General features: G+C 42.8%; 1 pseudogene; it reads right to left on the bottom strand.

Moving 5' to 3' along the window:
* Nucleotides 1–8,315: 8,315 nt before the first annotated feature.
* Nucleotides 8,316–10,468, bottom strand: LOC129543669 (nucleolin pseudogene; annotated as a pseudogene).
* Nucleotides 10,469–19,049: the final 8,581 nt, after the last annotated feature.

The following is a 19,049-nucleotide window of genomic DNA, read 5'->3' as shown; positions in this document are numbered from 1 at the left end:
ATGTTCCATGCTTCTGGAGATCCTTAGATGTAATCACTTCACATAGCGCTATACAGTTTAGATTTCAACTCTGCTGGAACCTCCAGGGTTTTTACAATAAATAGTGCTAGAACAGGCAGACATTTATAGACAAAAATTGAACTTTGACCTTATACAATAATTAATTCAAATGAAAGTACAATATAAACAAAATAAAACAGAAATCTATGTACTTTCAGGAAAGAAAGAAAAAAAAAAAAAACCTGGAGAATATCTTTGGAATCTAGGGCTAGACAAAAAAGTCTTAGACTTCATGCCAAAGTATGATTCATAAAAGGAAAAACTGATAAATTAGACTCCACCAAAATTTAAAAATCTGCTTTTTAAAATTTATTTTAATTGGAGGATAATTGCTTTTCAACGTTGTGTTGATCTCTGCTGTACAGTGAATCATCCGTAGTATACATACATTCCCTCCCTCTTGAACCTCCCTCCCACCCCCCAGCCCCCATCCCTCTATGTTGTCCGAGAGCACTGGCTTTAGCTCCCTGTGTTATATAGCAACTTCCCACTAGCTATCCATTTTACATATGGTAATGTATATGTTTCAATGCTACTCTGTGAAAGACCCTGTTAGGAGGATGAAAAGATACGATACAGACTGTGAGAAAATATTTGCAAACCACATATCCAGCGAAGGACTAGTAGCTAGAATATATAAAGAACTTGGAAAATTCAACAGTAAAAATACCAAACAATCCAGGGAGAAAATGAACAAAAGAGAAATTTCACCAAAGAAGTCATACAGATGACAAATAAGCACGTGAAAAATATGTTCAACATCACTGCATGCATGCTCAGTAGCTAAGTCGTGTCCAACTCTTTGTGACCCCGTGGACTGTAGCCTACCAGGATTATCTGTCCACGGGATTTTTCAGGCAAGAATAGTGGTGTGGGTTGCCATTTCCTTGAGGGGATCTTCCTGACCCGGGGATCGAACCTGCGTCTCCTGCATTGGCACGTGGGTTCTTTGCCACTGAGCCACCATGGAAGCCCTCAACATCATTACTCATCAGGGAAATGCAAATTCAAACCATGAGATATCACGACATATCTATGAGAATGACAAATAAAAAATAGTGACACCACCAAATGTTGGTAAAGATGAAGGGAAATTGGATCATTCCTATATTTGGTAACCCCAAATAGAACAGAGACACTCTGGAAAAGTTTACAGTTGCTTTAAAAAAAAAACATGCTGGGGGTTTTCCTGGCGGTCTAGTGGTTAAAACTCCATGCTACTCGTTTGATCCTTGGTCAAGGAACTTGGATTCCCACATGCTTTGGGGTGTGGACAGAAAAGTGGGCAATTATCATACAACCCACATACTGCACACTACAGTATTCATCCCAGAGAAATGAAAACTCTTGCTCACACAAAAACCTGTCCATGAATGTTCATAACAACTTTATTTGCAATAGCCAGAAACTGGAAACAACTTGACTGTCCCTGAATCGGCAAATGGTTAAACAAACCACAGTACCTCCATACCGTGGAATACTACTCAGTGATAATCAGAAAAAACTATTGATACAAGCAATGAACTGGATGCATGTCAGGATATTTTATTTAACTCCTGAGAAGTATGTTGAAATGTCCTTCTATTTAGAGGTCATGCTTTTTACTCTTGACATTTGAATGCACTATTTTAATATGTTCATTTATAATAATTATAGTGTGTTCTTCACATAAGAAAAGTACTAAAAAGAAAAATTGAAGTAATAAGTAGCTTATATTTATGTAGCATGAATTATGCCCAAAGCACTATTCTAAGCACTTTTGGGGCTTCCCAGGGAGATCAGTGGTAAAGAACCCCTCTGTCAATACAGGAGACATGGGTTCAATCCCTGGGTTGGAGAGATTCCCTGAAGAAGGAAATGGCAACCCACTCTAGTATTCTTGTCTGGGAAATGTCATGGACAGAGGAGTCTGGAGGGCAGGCTACAGTGCATAAAACAGCAAAAAGAGTTGAACACAACTTAGTGACTAAACAATAACCACCAAACACTTTTTAGATATTGGCCTCTACATACCGTAGGAAGCAGCTCTGTTATTATCCCCCATTTCACAGATACCATAACTGAGGCATAAAGAAACTTGCCAAGGTTATATAGAAAGTATACACCAGAAGTGAGATTTCTAACCTAGCAATCTGGCTCAATATTCTGGGCTCTAAACCAGTCAAAAACACTGCTATGACATTAACGGAGATGTTGCTATTTGAAAAATCTAGGTTGTTCCTATTGGCCAGTGCGGTGAGGTGAGTGGCTTATGAGGTCACTTATAAGGAAATAAAAAAGCTACTTTTACTATTCACATCTTTTCCCACCCGACAACCTACCTAACAACACCTCCTATAAATAAATGCCTGGTTTTCCAACTTTATACCTTCACCCGTAAGTCTTCACCATCATGTGGAAAAGCATGGAACTGGCATTGTTCTGCACCAGTAAGTCCATGCACTTGAGCGGGACTGAGCTTCAGTTTTCTTCCTGGCAAAATGACAGAAGGTTGTTTGAAAAATCTTTAAGAATTTTTCTAGGTCTTCTAACCTATGACCCTATGAAATATCCTCATCTTGAATGCTGCCTTGAAAAGTTATCACTGTTGCATGCGAAAAATAAAATTATACCAACCAGAGTTTATCTTAGAGGGAGGAAAACAGTCTTTAAGAAAATAAAACACCAATGGGTCATTTGTTAGGAAAAGTAGGCCATAGTTCCTAGTGTAAAGGAAGAGTGTAACCTATGATTTAGTTTGAGATTCTGTGTTTAAGAAAATGAATGGAGGGGCTTCCCTGCTGGTCCAGTGGTTAAGAATCTACCTTCCAATGCAGGGGACATGGGTTCAATACCTGCTCAGGGACCTAAGATCCCACATGCTGAGGGGCAACTAAGCCTGTATGCCGAAACTAGAGAAAGCCTGCGCATACCATCAAAGACCCAGTGCCGCTAAAGTAAAAATAAATTAATTACTTTTTTATAAAAGAAAATGAATGGAATTTGGGGTTTTTTGAGCAAAAGAGAAGCAGGAAAAGGGGAAATGAATGAGCAACAGGGTGGGGCCCCCAAAGGAATTTTAAACACAGAGATGATGAACATTCAGTGTTAAGATCACTGTGTGTGTGCTTGCTAAGTCACGTCAGTCGTGTCCGACTCGTTGCAACCCCATGGACTGTAGCCCGCCAGGCTCCTCTCTCCATGGGATTCTCCAGGCAAGAATACTGGAGTGGGCTGCCATGCCCCATTGAGATCATTATTGGGCTATAACCCATCTCTCCAACCCCTTCAATAATAATGGCATCTCAGAAAGTTTTGTGTAAGTGGTTTTTCTGTGGAAATCAAGTAAAGAGATGGGGTTTCAGCAGAGGGGATGAATGAATAGTGACAGCCCGCCAGCAGAGGAGACAATGGGCACATGGGGGGAGGGGGCTGTGGGGGGGGTGGGGGGGCGTGGCTGGATTTTCCAGGAGGCCTGGAGTGGGCATTCAGGCCTGTCCAACCTAGAGCATAATGGCAGGGAGGGCCCAGCTGGCACCTGGCTTCCACAGCTTTTTTCCCCCTTACCAGTCTCCCTCCAAAACCGCTGCTGAGCCTTTTCAAATGGGGATCCACCCACCCCTCCAGATTTTTAGCACCTTTGGTAAGACTCTTCCCTTGCTTTGTCCTGATTTATAGTTATCAGTATATCTGCCCTACATAGTCTGCCAGATAACATGCTCTTTAAGGATGCTGGCCTCATCACGCCAAACATAGTAAGTACTCAATAGTAATTCATTGAATGGAATTTGCTTCTTAGCCTTCCTCCGCTATTCTCCTGGGGACTCTTAGTTGGAATGAGTCACACTGTTCAGACACAGCAAATAATAATAATGACAATGAATGTGAACATAAAAGGTGTTTCTTATTTAAAAAAAAAAAAATTCTGGAGTGCCTGCAAGGAGGAAAGCAAGTACCTCTGGTGGGGGTGGGGAGTAAGCTTTACATATTGAACCACTAGTTCTTCAATCGTATTTTCAATGGACAAAGATCCACATGGAATATAAACTCATCCCCCGTGTAAAATCACAGATGTTTCAGAGAAAAACCACAGGAACAAACTTGAACTTCATGACTTCTATTATTTTGTGATAAAAGGTTTAAAACACAATGTGAGTTTTTTTTAAATGCTAAGTTCCCTGTGAGGAGTGTGGTGTTAATTTCATCTTGATTCAGGGTGCCAGCAGAACTCAGCACAGAATTCAAAAGAGAAAAATTACTTTCCTGCAGCTCTGGTACCTAGTGACCAAGCTTTTGCTGATTTTTTTTCCACTTTCTCCCAGATGAAATGAGGGCTTCCCAGGTGGCTCAGTCGTGAAGAATCTGCCTGCCAAGCAGGAGATGCGGGTTCAATCCCTGGTGGGGAGGAAGATCCCCTGGAGAAGGAAATGGCAACCCACTCCAGTGTTCTTGCCTGGAGAATCCCATGGACAGAGGAGCCTGGTGGGCTACAGTCCATGGGGTCACTAAGAGTCGGACACGACTGAGTAACTTCACTTTCACTTTTTCTTTCATGCATTGGAGAAGGAAATGGCAACCCACTCCAGTGTTCTTGCCTGGAGAATCCCAGGGACGGGGGAGCCTGGTGGGCTGCTGTCTATGGGGTCGCACAGAGTCGGACACGACTGAAGCGACGCAGCAGCAGCAGCAAATTGATTCAATAAAGAGAAAACATTGTGGTTTTCCAGCGGGAAAAGTTGATAAACCAGCTCCCATTCTCTTCATATGTCTATAAACAAAAACTTCATCTTAAGAGTCTTATCAGATGGTAAACATTTCAGTTCAGATCAGTTCAGTTGCTCAGTCATGTCCGACGCCTTGAGACCCCATGGATTGCAGCACGCCAGGCCTCCCTGTCCATCACCAACTCCTACAGTTCACTCAAACTCATGTCCATCGAGTCGGTGATGCCATCCAACCACTCACCCACCCTCTGTTGTCCCCTTCTCCTGCCTTCAATCTTTCCCAGCATCAGGGTCTTTTCAAATGAGTCAGTTCTTCACATCAGGTGGCCAAAATATTGGAGTTTCAGCTTCAGCATCAGTCCTTCCAAAGAATATTCAGGACTGCTCTCCTTTAGGATGGACTGGTTGGATCTCCTTGCAGTCCAAGGGACTCTCAAGAGTCTTCTCCAACACCACAGTTCAAAAACATCAATTCTTTGGTGCTCAGCTTTCTTTATGGTCCAACTCTCACATCCATACATGACTACTGGAAAAACCATAGCTTTGACTAGACAGACCTTTGTTGGCAAAGTAACGTCTCTGCTTTTTAATATGCTATCTAGGTTGGTCATAGGAGCAAGCATCTTTTAATTTCATGGCTGCAGTCACCATCTGCAGTGATTTTGGAGCCCCCAAAATAAAGTATGTCACTGTTTCCATTGTTTCCCACCTATTTGAAAGCTACTTATTCTGAATTCAGGGCACTACTTTGAATTTTTTTTTAATTCATTTTTAAAGTGATTTACAAGTGCAGATAATTTCCCTAGATCCAAAGCTGGCCTACCTTTTCAAGCAGGCAGTTCTGAAAGTAAAGAAAAAAGGAATTATCTAGAGTCATCACTTAAAGTACAGGAATCTTGTGACTGCCAACATTTCTGCCCCCTGGTTTTTCCCTTTCCCACACCCCACAGACATCCATATTGGCTTTAAAAGTCAGATACTCAGAGACAAATGAACCTGGGTGGAAGGGAAGCTTTGCCAGTGCTCCACGTAGGTGCCAAGATAGAGGCCTCAGGAGGTCCCTCTCTGATTCAGCTGAGTCCTCGTGTTCCTCCCGGCTTTGCCCTGGAAAGAGCAGTGCCTGGCTGAATTTGGAGTTCCTGTTTGTTACAACTTCAGCAGTCTGCACCAGGGAGACAGGCAGAGTCCTGCTCTGATTGGCTGCCTTTCTCTGATGTAACAGTTGGCCCAGCCAATCAGTAGCCGGTACTCCGAGAGCAGAAAGATGAATTGTAACAGGCAAGGCCCTGGGAATTAAAAAAAAAAAAAAAAAAGGCAACTACCCCCCACCCGCCAAACAAAACCATACACACGGCTTCTGGAGGGTCCCCCCGAGAGGGAGCCTGCTCTCTTCTGCTGCAAGCCCTCTGGGCAGGCCTGTTTGCCCGTCAATCCCTTGGCACTCGGCCGAGTTCACACCATTTTCAAAGTAGGTCATTCAGGTAGTCTCAGCAGAGGAGGGCTACGCTGTCAGCCTCAGTCCACGGAGCCTGCGTGGAGGCCCAGGCCTTGCAGCGAAGGGCTGGAACCGAATGCCCGGCTGCCCCGCGGGACGCGGTTGCTGCGAGGTGCACCCTCGCCCGCCAGCCTGGCTTGCTTTTAGTCAAATCCACTTTTTTGGCCGTTTACAGTTGGTCCGGGACTAACCATTCTTCTGGACAAAGCTCCAGCCGGACTTAAACGTTTTCACCTGAATGAAAATTCACTACAAGGAGGATGATGTCATCTTGTTTCAGTTCTTTGTTCTTCGTGCTGAGAAAATTCATCGTTATTTCTGAGGCTAGTGAGTTATTTCTAATAAGGCAGACTGATACCCCCAAGGAGAATGCAAGGAAAGATAGAGAGGCATGAAGCATTTTCCTGAATAACATACTCAGGAATATGCATATAAAATGCATTTCTAATTAAAAATGTAAAACTCATACATGTTCATAAACACATAGAACATATACATTATTATTCAGGCACAAGCTGATAACAAGGTAAACTTCCACTTTCTTGATCAATGAAATGCATAGATACATGTCAAATAATGTTTGAAAGGTAAATATTGTCTTTAAACATGACCTACCTTCAGGTATTATTTTGAAGTTATCTTGCTCTGCTGTTTCTTCAGTCTGCAGTACCCTCCTCTGCTCTTAAACCCTCCTCTTAAATTCTTCCTCTTTAGGAAACCTCTGACTTCTGATTCTTAGTGGTTACTTCTCCCCATTCAGAAACCCTGCAGCAATAAAAGCGGCTGGGAGCACACACCTAGGTATGACATGGCTGTTCTTTATTACACAACTCCTGGAAAGCCAGGGCCAGTGTCTGGTATTTCAATTGTTTTTGTTTAGTTGCTAAGTCCTGTCTAACTCTTTTTGCAACCTGGTGGACTATAGCCCACCAGGCTTCTCTGTCCATGGGATTCCCCAGGCAAGAATACTGGAGTGGGCTGCCATTTCCTTCTCCAAGGGATCTTTCTGACCCAGGGATCAAACCCCCATCTCCTGAATTAGCAGGCAGATTCTTCACCACTGAGCCACCAGGGAAGCCCACATTTCAATTGTACATCACACTTACTTAGCACATATATTGCTTTCAGGACAATGGGAAAAATGAAAGGAAGGAGGAAAAAGGAAAATTAACCCTGGCATGCTGCAGTCCATGGGGTCCCAAAGAGTCGGACATGACTGAGCAGTGGAACTGAACTGAACATTTATTGGGTGCCTGATAGGTACCAGCCACTACACCAAGATTTTGATCAACTTTTTTTTTTTCATTTAAAACTCGTAACTGCCCTAGAGTGGAAGATTTGCTTTTCATCATTTTAAAGATAAGGAAGCAGAGGCTTAGAAGAGTTACATAATTTATAGGATCAAACAGCCAATAAGCAAAGGATTGAACCGAGATTCAAACGCAGTTGTTGGACTCCTTGCCCTTTCTGCTACTCCCCAGTTCTTAATCTTGGCTGATCAGCTTTTAGAAATTTCAAATGCATAGGCCCCACTCCTGAAGATTTGGACTCAGATTTCTAAGCCCAAGAGATCAGGGAGTGTTTATTTTCTTAAGGGCTATGTTGCCAGCAAGGCCTGGCACATAGGAGTAGCCAGTCCTTATTCGTGAAATGAATAAGTGAATTCAATCCATCTTGAGGGGTGGTTCTCAGGCCTGGCTATATATTCAACTCACCTGGAGCACTGATTAGGCTCTACTCCCAGAGGCTCTGATGCAATTGGTCTGGGGTGGGGCAGCTTGGCAGGCATCCTAGCTTTTCAAAAGCTCCCCAGGCGATTCACATGTGCAGCCCAAGCTGAGAACCATCAGTCTGGAGTGAGGTCCTGGCTTCTGCAGAGTTTTAAAAGCTCCACAGGTGATTTTGATTGGAAGCCAGGGCTGAGAACTACCACCTACACATCCCACTGCCTCTCTCTGGGTTTTTTTTTTTTTTTCCAGAGTTCTAGGACTTTTAATCTGTCCCAAAATTGCTGAAGCAAAAATTATGATAAAACATTCTGCTTTCCTTAAACCCCTCAACGCAAAAAAAAAAAAAAAAATCCGTAGGATAAAAATGGTTTTGTACATGGGAAGAAACAATATAAATTCAAAACTTACAGATAAGGGTTAGCTCTATCACTCATCTCTTTAAAAAGTTTATACGAATATCCAGTCAACACCAACAGGGTTATCTCCCTTGAAATGTTATCTATACAGATTTCCAAGTAGACCACAGGGCTGTATACTGTCTTGGAATGTCCTCAGAAGGCTCTGTCATTGATCAGGTAACAGAGTAAAAACCCCAGAGTCCTTTCTTCAAATGGAAGAGGGAGAGACAGGGATCGAAGAAACTATTCAAACTTCGTCTTCTTTCCTTGTGGCTTGTGGCCTCCTCCTCCTCCTCTGCCTCCTCGGGAGCCTCCTCGCCCTCCAAATCCTCCCTGGCCTCTGCCACCAAATCCACCTCGGCCACCTCTGCCACCACCTCGGCCTCCAAAGCCACCTCTGCCTCCTCCTCGGCCACCAAAGCCACCTTCACCCTTAGGTTTGGCCCAGTCAAAAATGACTTTGTTTCCATCGATTTCACCATCTTCCATGGCCTCCTTGGCAGCTTTGGCATCTTCCTTACTGTTGAAGTCTACAAAACCAAACCCTTTGGAGGATCCAGTTTCCTGGTCAGTGACTATCCTTGCTCGAAGAGAGCCATCAAACGACTTCTTTAACGTCTCTTCTGTAGTATCCTCAGAGAGACCTTTGACAAAGAGAGGATGGCTGGCTTCTTGCATTAGGTGATCCCCTGGGTCCTTGCAACTCCAGTCTGATGGCTCTGCCCTCAATTTCCCTTTTATTACATGAATTTAAAGCTTCTTTAGCATCTTCAAATGAAGCAAATTCTATAAATGCATACCCTTTAGATTTGCCATTTTGGTTCTGGGGCACCTTGATATGAGTTGCCTTCTCAAATACTTCCTGAAGTGTTTCTTCCGTTGCACTATAGGAGAGGTTGCTTAAAACCAGGGTTTTTGATTCACCACTCCAAGTGCTATGCTTTCCACCTCTATGGTCTTGACTTGGACCTTTCTCTCCGGTGTAGTACAGAGAAATGGATCGCCCATCTATCTCTGTTCCCTGCTTTTCTTCCAAGGTTTTTTCTGCATCAGCTTCTGTCTTAAATTCAATATAAGCAATCCCTTTACTCTTTCCATCCTTGCTGACTAATCTGATCTCCACAGCATCTTCAAACACTTCTTTTAATTCATCCTGAGTAACTTTGTAAGGCAGATTTTTAGCCAAAAGTGTTCTTGCATCTCGATCTTTCTTACTGTCTTTTCCCTTTGGTTTTTCTAGTTTAATTTCATTGCCAAAGACTTTTAAACCAGTGAGTTCCAAGGCTTTTTCCAGGTCTTCGGCAGATTCAAAATCCACATAGCCAAACTTCCTAGACACACCAATTCTACATCGACAACAGCAAGATCATTTTTAGCAAAAAGATCACTGATACCCGTTTTCAATTCAGGAGCAGATTTACTGAAGTTCAGGTTTCCAGCAAAGAGATTGAAAGATGTGGTTGGTTCAGTGCCTTCCACTTTTTGTTTCTTGGCTTCAGGAGCTGCTTTTTGTTTGGCCATTTCCTTCTTTCCTTTTCCAGGTGCTTCTTTGACAGGCTCTTCTTCCTCTTCCTCCTCTTCTTCCTCCTCATCGTCGTCCTCCTCTTCATCATCATCGTCGCCCTCTTCACTGTTGTCTTCATCATCACTGTCTTTCTTCTTGGCATTCTTGCCGTTCTTTGCTCCCTTGCCTGGGGCGGATGCTCCCTTCTTACCAGAGGTTGCTACCAATGCTTTGCCTGGGGCTCCCTTTGTGCCAGGTGTTACCACTGCTTTGGCAGGGGTAACTATCTTCTTGGCTGGCATAGCTGCTGCCTTTTTGCCAGGGGTGACCACTGCTTTCTTTGCCGGTGTGGCAACTGCAACCTTTTTTTGTTGGGGAAGCCATCATCTTCTTTGCTGGAGTTGTGGTAGCCTTCTTGCCCTTTTTCTGAGGGACAGCCGCCTCTTCTCCACTGCTCTCATTGTCTCCATCTTCTGACATTTTCTCATCTTCACTATCTTCTTCTACCTCCTTTGGGGGAGGAGCCATTTTCTTGGAGTCACCTTGATTTTTTTACCGGCCTTTGCGAGCTTTACCATGATGGCCGCTTATGACGGTGGAGTGTGTGGCGAACGAGTGGTGCAGACGAGCTCAGAAGAACCTAAGCACCGTCGATGGCGGCCGCTAATCCCTGAGTGGGTACGCTTGGCTGCCAGCTAGCGCTCGAGACTGAGGCGAAAGCTCTCTCTGGGTTTTAAAAATGGGAAGGCATTACCTTCTAAAAATAATTCTGTCAACAAGTAGGGGAGTGCTTACCCATGCACTGCAGTGTATCCCTTTGGGGGACATTCTACAAGAAACAGCGGGCCTGCTGTCACCTGATTTCTAATCTGTAACTGGTTTGGTGCTAACATGTTCTTTGATTTTTGTCTGTCATGGACTAGTTGGGGAATGATTTATGAAACTGACAGATCAAGAGTCCTGTTTTGCAGCTAGAAGGGAGAAAATGAACATCCTGTCTACTGAGCTAACTTTCATAAGCTTCAATAATCAATTTGTGTGATGTTCATGCCCTAATGTGCATTTTTCACTCAGGAGTATATGTTGGGGAGGGGGGAGAGTGGGGAACAGTATTAAAAGGTACAGCTCTCTGAAAACTGAGAGATGGGCAAGAGAAGAAAAAAAAAGACCATGCCTTCATGGAAACCCCAGACATCTTTCAAAATGCCGCTAATGATCTGGAAATCAAGGAAAATTACATGCCATGAGTTTATACATTGTTAGCTTTAAACATTTCATAAAGTGCATTATCTGGAATGTATCAGAAAACAATTTAATACTGGGGAGAGATCTTATTCCTCTGTGTAACAAGCCCAGCAAAACCTGATGCATTAAACATTTCTGTATAAGTCATCTTGCCATTGTATAATATTATTATGAATACATAACCAACAGCCCCTGTTAAGAGTCAAGGATTGGGAACATTTTAAAGAGCAAGTTATTTTACAGTTGGGGGAAGCAGCTTTTTATATATTAATTTGTATGCAATTAATGATAGGTGACATTATTGAGCCCTTAACTCTGTGCCTGGCAGTCTTTGACATGCTTCTCAGGTATTCTCACTTAAACCTCCCAACAGAGAGATGAAATAGGTAGTATTATAATCTCGTTTTGCAGATAAGAAAACTGAGGCCCAGAGGGTCTAAGTAACTTATCCAAGGACCCACAGCTAGTAAGTAGTAGTAATTAAACCGGGATTCAAATTCAGGCAGTCTGATTTCCTAGCGGATGGTTTAACCAGTAATACATGAGAAATAATGTTTTCCTTATGCTGATTTTATGTTCTTTTAAGCTAGAGCATCTTTTCCATTTTATGTGACCCTGACACGTGGTAATCAAGAATCAAATCAAGAATCAAAAAAGAGAAAACAGATTTCTGGAAGGAAAGCAACCATTGCTTCATCCCCAATTTCATTCCACACCCCCTCTGTTACTTTCCACTGCTAAACACAATTTCTAAAACACCTTTCTTGGAGAACTGAAGCACAGTTCAACAAATGTTAAGCACTGATTATATGTAAGGATACTGGGCAGGATTAGAAAATGAGCAAAAGGCAGCCCTTGGCTGTAAGAATCTTTTAGAAATAAAGACAGATCCCAGGATCGTCCTGTCTCTTTGCTCTGTTCCTCTGAGCTCCAAATCCCAATCCAGCCTTAAAGACCTGGCACGATTTTGTCCCTCCCTCCCCTTGGTGGGAGTGAGCTTCAACGCTACTGGGCTTCTCTTGGCGATGTTAATACACCACAATCTTTCCAAGGTCAAGGTCACTGTGGGGCACGGTTCCCATCCTGTCAGGTGTCCCTCCCTGCCCACTCTTGCAACTGAAATCTCCTCTGTAACCCGCAGATTTCAGCTGTAACATCACTTGCTCAGGAAAGCCTTCCCTGACCAGTGGGAATCAGGTCCCAGCCCCCTACTGAAATCTTCCTTTTCATTCAATCTTCTTTTCATTCACAGAACTTAACCACTGTCTGTGATATTTATTTGTGGAGTCATCCATTGAGTGTTTCTGTCTCCCGCCTGCTTGTAAAGTCCCAAGAGGAGGGAAGGGAGTGTGTATTACTCAGTTTCCTGCATCTAGCACCCTATATTCTGCCACATGGTGGAAACCAATTTTTGTTTTAGGGATTTCCCTGGCAGTCCAGGGGTTAAGACTTCTCCTCCCACTGCAGGGGGTGTGCCTCCAATATCTGGTTGGGAGCTGAGATCCCACAGGCCTCTAGGCCAAAAACCAAAACATAAAACCGAGGCAATATTGTAACAAATTCAATTAAGGCTTTAAAAAAATGGTCCACATTTTGGAAAAAAAAAAAACCCAAATATTTGTTTAAAGACATGTTCTTCCATTTAAAGGTCTTCCCTGGTAGCTCAACTGGTAAAGAATCCACCTGCAGTGCAGGAGACTTCGGTTCAATCCTTGGGTTGGGAAGGTCCCCTGGAGAAGGGAATGGCTACCCACTCCAGTATTGTGGCCTGGAGAATTCCACAGGGTCACAAAGAATCGGACACGACTGAGCACCTTTCTTTCATTTAAATGTCATCTGTCCCTTTGGTCCTAGGGGTAGTGATGGCTCGGAGGTTGCTGGTCCCAGGGTTAGTCAGTCGCTTGTTCTTCCCACATGCTTTGCTCACATGTCCTTGGATTCCCCTGATGTTAGGGTATCACTTGTTTCCGACCAGCACTCTGATACAGGTGAGAATTAGACAGGCAAAAAATATGATAAAATGAGTGGTTCAGATAAAAATAAATTAGTGGTTTTAGAAGCATAGACATAATTGAATGCTCTTAACCATTTTAATCTTTTCATTTAAACTACTAAACATTACAGTGGCTAAGAATTTACTGGAAAATTAAATATGTATTTGAAGAGTGAACTAATACCAAACTAGATTACAGCATATTAGAGGGTGAAAAGCACAATTCAGTCCTTGTCAAACAGGCTCCAACTTCGATAAGTCAGATAAGGGGATCCAGATGTCCAAGCACACCCTGGCTCCTACTACAAAACCCCAGGAGGGGGGCTTTTTAAAAATTATAAAGCAAATTCCACTTTTTTTCCTCAAGACAGAAACAATCTCTCCCCAGTTTTTGAAGGCTAGAAATCTGAAATCAAAGTGTTGGCAGAGCCATGCTCTCTGTGAAGGCTCGTTGCTCGTCCAGCTTCTGCTGGTTGCTGGCCATCCTCAGCTTTCCTTGGCTTGTAGCTGCATCACTCCAGTCTCTGCCCTTGTTGTCACAGGGCCTCCTTCACTTTGGGTGTGTCTCCAAATCTCTCTCTCCTTATAAGAGCCACAGTCACTGGAGTTAGGGGCCACCTAATCCACAGCCGAATATGGTCCACTGGAGAAAGGAATGGCAAACCACTTCAGTATACTTGCCTTGAGAACCCCATGAACAGTATCAAAGGGCAAAATGATAGGATACTGAGTGAGGAGTTCCCCAGGTCGGTAGGTGCCCAGTATGCTACTGGAGCTCAGTGGAGAAATAACTCTAGAAGGAATAAAGGGATGGAGCAAAAGCAAAACCAATACCCAGTTGTGGATGTGACCGGTGATGGAAGCAAGGTCTGCTGGGAAAGGTTGGGGGCGGGAGGAGAAGGGGACGACAGAGAATGAGATGGCTGGATGGCATCACTGACTCTGTGGACATGAATTTGAGTGAACTCCAGGAGTTGGTAATGGACAGGGAGGCCTGGCGTGCTGTGATTCATGGGGTCGCGGCGAGTCGGACACGACTGAGCGACTGAACTGAACTGAACTGAATTCAGTATGAGCTCCTTTGAAAGTGAAAGTCGCTCAGTCGTGTCCAACTCTTTGTGACCCCGTGGACTATACAGTCCGTGGAATTCTCCAGGCCAGAATACTGGAGTGGGTAGCTTTTCCCTTCTCCAAGGGATCTTCCCAACCCAGGGATCGAACCCAGGTCTCCTGCATTGCATGTGGATTCTTTACCCCTGAGCCATAAGGGAAGCCCAAGAATACTGGAATGGGTTGCCATACCCTCCTCCAGGGGATCTTATCCCTTCTCCAGGGGATCTTCCTGACCCAGGAATTGAATCAGGGTCTCCTGCATTGCAGGCGGATTCTTTACCAACTGAGCTATGACGGAAGCCCTCTAAACATCTGCAAAGTTCATATTTCCAAATAAGATCATATTTACAGGTACTGGGAGATTAGGACTTAAATACATTTTTTTTTTTTTTCATGTGTGTTTTGTCGCTTCAGTCGTATCTGGCTCTTTGTGACCCTATGGACTGTAGCCCGCCAGGCTCCTCTGTCCATAGGATTCTCCAGGCAAGAATACTGGAGTGGGTTGCCATGCCCTCCTCCAGGGGATCTTTCTGACCCAGGGATTGAACCCGAGTTTCATGTATCGTTATGTCTCTTGCATTAGCCGGCAGGTTCTTTACCACTACCACCACCTGGGAAGCCCAAATACATCTTTTAGGGGGGACAGTTCAACTCACAACACTTGTTAGCATATAAAACCAATTCTTTTCCTCCTTTCTCCTTCTTCTATTTTATACAAGAAATGCTGGTGGTTGTTTGGGTCTTTTCCCTCTCTGTCTTTTTATTGGCCAGTCTAGTTACACATCTGTCAGTTTTGTTGGCAGTTGTCAACTTTGCAATTTAATCTTTAGATTATAAAATATCCAGGAGGGATTGCGGCTGAACTAGAAGTAGAATGAATATCTCCAAGACATGGATGTGGTAATGGATAGGATTTTGCACCTTCTCTTTTGGGGACGAGGGTGGGGATATCATCATCTTAATTGTAAGTAATTGTTGCACACTAGAGGGGGATGCATGATGTTGCCACTGTTCTTATTATTTGGAAGTTTAATCATGGTGAGAAGGCTGCTAAGTAGCCAAAGGGTAGACTGTTTTGGTTACTTATGTGAAACTGATAGGAAATCAACTAAAGAGAGAAGTCTTTTTTTTTTTCTTCTGCTTCTGATGGAGCTTCTGAGGCAGGGCACTTCCAGTAAACCCTGTGGCAGAGTGTGCCTGCATTCATGGAGCTCTGATTGGCAGGTGACTTTGGGCTCATGGTTTTCTGAATCTTCTGTGTGAGTATCGTTCTTGGCTGACTTCATTTATTCCTCCTTTAATGCTCTTCCTTTCTTTATATAGACCCGAGTTTCTGATCTGTTTAATTTTCCTTTTTTCTGAAGAATTCCTTTTAATGTTTCTTGCAAAGTAGGTCTACTTGTGACATATTGCCTAACTTTTTGTTTGTCTGAGAAAGACTTCAATTTTATTGGACACAGAATTCTAAGTTGTATTTTTCTATCAACACTTTACATATCTCTTTCCATTCTTTTCTTGATAGCATGACTTTTGAAGACAAGTGTAATTCTTGCTGTGTTTCTCTGTAGGTAGGGTGATTCTTGGTTTGGTTTTGTTTTCATCTCAAGCTTCTTTCAAGAGTTTCTCTTTGTGTTTGGTTTTCTGAAATTTGAATATCATATGAAAGAGTGTAGGTAGATTTTGGGGTATTTATCTTACTCAGTGTTTTCCAAGCTTCCTGGATCTGTGGTTTCATATCTCTTGTTGATGTTGGAAAATTCTCTGCCATTACTACTTCAAATATTTCTTCAGTTATTTTCTCTCCTTATTCTCCTTCTGGTATTCCCCTTATATGTATGGTATAGCTTTTGTAGTTGTTCCACAGTTCTTGGATAGTCTGTTTTCTTTTTTTCTCTTTTCGATTCAACTTTGAAAGCATTTATTGAAATATCTTCAAGCTCACTGACTATTTTTGTGGCCATGTCTAATTTACTGATGAGCCCGTCGAAGACATGGGCATTCTTCATTTTTGTTAGGGCATTTTTTTTTTTTTTGGTCTCCCATGCAGCTTGTGTGATCTTAGTCCCCTGACCAGGGATTGAACCCTTCCCCCCTGCATTGGAAATGCAGATTCTTAACCACCAGACCACAAAGGAAGTCCTCTTATTAGGGTATTTTTTATTTCTAGCATTTCTTTTTGATTCTTTCTTAGCTGCTTACATTACCCATTTGTTCTTGCATGCTGTCTACCTTTTCCATTGGAGCCCTTAACATGTTGGTCAAAGTTATTTTTAAATCTCTAGTCTGACTGTTCTCAAATCTCTGTCATATCTGAGTCTGGTTGTGTTGTTTGCTTTGTCTCTTCAGGCCTTGTTTTTTGGCTTTTATCGTACCTTGTAATTTTTTGTTGAAAGCCAGACATGACGTGTGGGATAAAAGGAATGGAGGTAGATATGACTGTAACATGAGGTTTTGTGTTTATTTGGCTAGGAGTTAGGCTTTGTTTACTCCTTGTTATAGCTCTGCTGTCAGAGGCTGCAGTTTCCTCTGATGTCCTTATTTTTGTCTCCTCTGCTGTTTGGGGGTTTTCCTAGAGACTACTTAAATAGCCTCTGAGGCTTGCAGTTCTTCTTGCTGCAATCCCCTATTACTGTGCAGGAGCCCTGACTGTGGCGGTGAGATGCGGGGGGATGGAACATCTTCTCTGGTCCTGTTATTACAGGTCTCAGTCTTCCAGTGAGCCTGAGTGGGTATTTCCCTTCCCCCGTGTCAGAGGCTAGACAGGACTGGAGTTGGGTATTTCCCTCCCCCTGGCTGTGTTATGATCTGATAAAACCCCGGTCAGTTACACTTGGTTAAATAGGGTTCCTTGAGACTAGGCTTTAATGAAGGAACTGGATGCTCTGGGCAGATTTCAAAATGTTTACTTATCCCTCTAACCCTGCTGGAAGCATGTAGGGATTTTTTTTTTTTTCTTCCATTTTCACATTGGGAATCTGGTAGGGCTCCTGGAGATAAAACTCAGGAAAGTGTGGGGGACCCTATCCTAGCTTGAGAATTTTTAGCTCTCAAGCTAGGACAGACTGTTGTTTGTTGTTTACTTGCTAATTCACGTCTGACTCTTTTGCAACCCCGTGGACTACAGCCTGCCAGGCTCCTCTGTCCATGGGATTCTCCAGGCAAGAATACTGGAGTGGGTTGCCATGGGCTTCCTCCAGGGGATCTTCCCAACCCAGGGATCGAACACACATCTCCAGCATTAACAGGCAGATTCTTTACCACTGAGCCACCTGGGAAGCTCAACAACACGTAGGATAGACTGAGCCTCCAGCAATTTATCAATCACAGTTTTTAAGTGTTCATACAGATGCTGGCTGCAGTCATGGGCTTCTGCTCTACATAAGCTGTGAGTCTCTGTATCTGCCTGTTTGTCTCTCCCGTTTGAAGGCGGCAGTTCTGCTCTGCCGAGTTCTCTGATGGGTAATTGAATTTTAGTTTGTGCAGCTTTTTTTCTTACTGCAAGGACAGAAGTGACAATTTCCAAGTTCTTCACAGGTTGGACTGGCAACTGAAAGTTCAAATGCAGCTTTTTAAGTTTTTAAGTTCAAAGGTTTTAGAAAATCTGAAAAATACAGAAAAATTCTCAAGTAGACTATAAAAATCACCAATAATTCCACTACCCACTGATAATCAGTTAAGTTGTAAATGTATATATTCTATGCCTATAATGTATATGTGTTAAATACATGTAAGATACTTTTTAGTAGGATTATGCTATGCTATCCATAGTTTCTTTATTTATCCACAAAACAATCTATTTCCCCATGTCAGTAACTCTTCTTACTTTTAATTGTTTATTAGTTGCAAATATTGCAAAATATTTGGTCATATGAATATTTTGCTTATTTAATTGGGGATAACATAATATAAAAGTTAAAAACCATAAATTCTGGGATTAGATTGCCTGGCTTAAACCCTAGTTCTTCCACTTACTACTCCATGATCTTGGGCAAATTATTTATCTTCTCTGTGCCTCAGTTTTCTCACCATAGGGACAATAATTCTTAAGGGTTTGATAAGATAATAAATAGTATTAGAACAATCCCCTATTCAAGCATTTCAAAATCAAGTTTAAAATAATCTATTTTGCATCTTGTTTGGGTTCAAAAATGTAAAGTATTTTAATGCAGGCTACAATGTACTTAGGGGCTTCCCAGGTAGCTCAGTGGTAAAGAATCCACTTGCCAAAGCAGGAGACTCAGGTTCTGTCTCTGGGTTGGGAAGATCCCATGGAGAAGGAAATGGCAACCCACTCCAGTATTCTTCCCTGAGAAATCCCATGGACAGAGGAACCTGGTGGGCTACAGTCCATGGGGTCGCAAAAAAGCCAGACATGACTTAGCAGCTAAACAACAATGTACTTGACCTTTGGTAATTTCACTTGGGGACATGAGGGCAGCATTCATGTTTTAACTGGCTTGCCAGTTTTTATTGCCTCTCCATCTCAATTTATGATCAAGGATATGCTCTGTCTTCTACTTACAGGAAAACTCAGTCTTGAAGATTTGTTAAATGAAAAATGTCAGAGACCGAAGAAAAGTACATACCATCCACCTGAAACCATGAACAGTGTGGTGGAGAAATCCTGATTCTGTTGGGGTTGGAATGCTCAAACTCTGCTGTGATTATTGCATCATTTCCATTCAAAGGTTAATAGCAATATTTTATGCAATATTTTAATGCAAAAATATGCCACAAACATTAAGCCAAAAAAGTTTTTGTTTATTCTCGAAGGTTAACACAGAGCTAGTTTTGGAATTTAATGCTAA

The sequence above is a fragment of the Moschus berezovskii genome, chromosome 23, assembly GCF_049115385.1.
Source record: "Moschus berezovskii isolate FMDL1 chromosome 23, NW_MosBer_1.0, whole genome shotgun sequence".
NCBI classification, from domain to species: Eukaryota; Metazoa; Chordata; class Mammalia; order Artiodactyla; family Moschidae; genus Moschus; species Moschus berezovskii.
Note: the sequence above shows the minus strand (reverse complement) of the source record. Positions and strands in the feature narration are given on the sequence as shown.